The following is a 1,995-nucleotide window of genomic DNA, read 5'->3' on the forward strand; positions in this document are numbered from 1 at the left end:
GTCGGGGAGCAGGGAACCTTGGTTTCACTTCCTACCTGAATGCTCCGCCCCAAATCTCAACCAGTTCTACTGGATCAGTTGAGCGTTGCCTCTCCCCCCCAGTCACAGACAACCTTCTCAAGGGTCAGAGATAAGCACAGAATGCTGGAGGAACTCAGCGGGTCAGGCAGCATCTCTGGAGAGAAGGAATGAGTGAATGTTACCCATTCTCCAGCATGTTGTGTCTGACTTCGGTGTTTTCAAGAGCTAAATGGGTGATTTGTACTTATACAGCCATGATCATATTGAATGGCGGTGCTGGCTCGAAGGGCCGAATGGCCTACTCCTGCACCTATTTTCTGTTTCTATGTGTAAATCAGCATCTGCAGTTTCTTCCTACATATTTCTTAAAAGCCAAGATTGTCTAATTGTCGTGTAAGAAAATAACTGCAGATGCTGGTACAAATCGATTTATTCACAAAATGCTGGAGTAACTCAGCAGGTCAGGCAGCATCTCGGGAGAGAAGGAATGGGTGACGTTTCGGGTCGAGACCCTTCTTCAGACTGAAGAAGACTCTGCTAGCACGCAAATAGTCTAATTGTCATTTGATCAAGCCAGTCCCAATTGTCCAAGTGGATGCTTGTTGATGGAGAAGAGAAGTTGTTGCTTCATTTAATAATCACAGTTGTTTAGTTTAGACACAGCATAGAAACAGGCCCTTCTGCCCACACTGACCCATTCACACTAGTTCCATGTTCTCCCACTTTCTCATCCACTCCCTCCACACCAAAGGCAATTTACAGAGGGCAATTAACCTGCAAACCTGCACATCTGCCACAACTGCATGTAACATCTGGAAACAAGAGCACCCAACCCTGGGATTTCCTGTACAAGATAAACAATCAGAGAGTGGTGAAGGTGTGGAATTCTCTGCCTCAGAAGGCAGTGGAGGCCAGTTCGTTGGATGCTTTCAAGAGAGAGCTGGATAGAGCTCTTAAGGATAGCGGAGTGAGGGGGTATGGGGAGAAGGCAGGAACGGGGTACTGATTGAGAGTGATCAGCCATGATCGCATTGAATGGCGGTGCTGGCTCAAAGGGCTGAATGGCCTACTCCTGCACCTATTGTCTATTGTCTAATATATACAGCATAGTGTATAAAATCAAGAAAGGAATAGATCGGGTAAACACACAGTCACTTGCCCAGAGTAAGGGAAATCGAGTTTCAGTTGAGTTTATTGTCACGTGTACTGAGGTACAGTGAAAAGCTTTTGTTGCGTGCTATCCAGTCAGCGGAAAGACAACACATGATTACAATTGAGCCACACAGTGTATTTCAGTACCTTAACAGTGCAGCACAAGGGAATAACGTTTATCAAAGTTAAAGCAAGAAATGTTGCTGTAGAAATAGAGATTTAAGATATGGATCAATTGTGATACGTGTTTGTGGATCTGCTTCTGTGGCTAGCACGCAAATAGTCACCTGGGTTGCATGCCATCTTCGAAGAACATATGGAGAACCAGAGGACATAGATTTAAGATGAGGGGCGAAAGATTTAATTGGAATCTGAGGGGTAACTTTTTCACACAAAGGGTGATGGGTGTGTGGAACGAGCTGCTAGAGTAGGTAGTCGAGGCAGGGACGATTGCAACGTTTAACAAACATTCAGACATGGATGGTCGGTGTGGGCAAGATGGGCCAGGAGACCTGTTTCCATCCTGTATGACTCCAATTGATAAATTCTTCCCGTTCAAAGCAAATGGCCAGAGTTTGGGTCACTGTGTTTCAATCCCCTTCATCTGTGTCCAGAAAGGGTACAAGACCATGAAGTTATAATAATTTGCATTTACACAGTACCTTTTGTATCCCAAGGTATTTTATGGGCACATTATCAAACCAGACTGTTGTATAATAATATATTGTTAGCACTTTCTGACTGAAGGGTTTAACCCAAAATGTCACCTACCCCATTCTTCAGAGATGCTGCCTGATCTGCTGAGTTACTGCTGCACTCTGT

The sequence above is a fragment of the Rhinoraja longicauda genome, chromosome 35, assembly GCF_053455715.1.
Source record: "Rhinoraja longicauda isolate Sanriku21f chromosome 35, sRhiLon1.1, whole genome shotgun sequence".
NCBI classification, from domain to species: domain Eukaryota; kingdom Metazoa; phylum Chordata; class Chondrichthyes; order Rajiformes; family Arhynchobatidae; genus Rhinoraja; species Rhinoraja longicauda.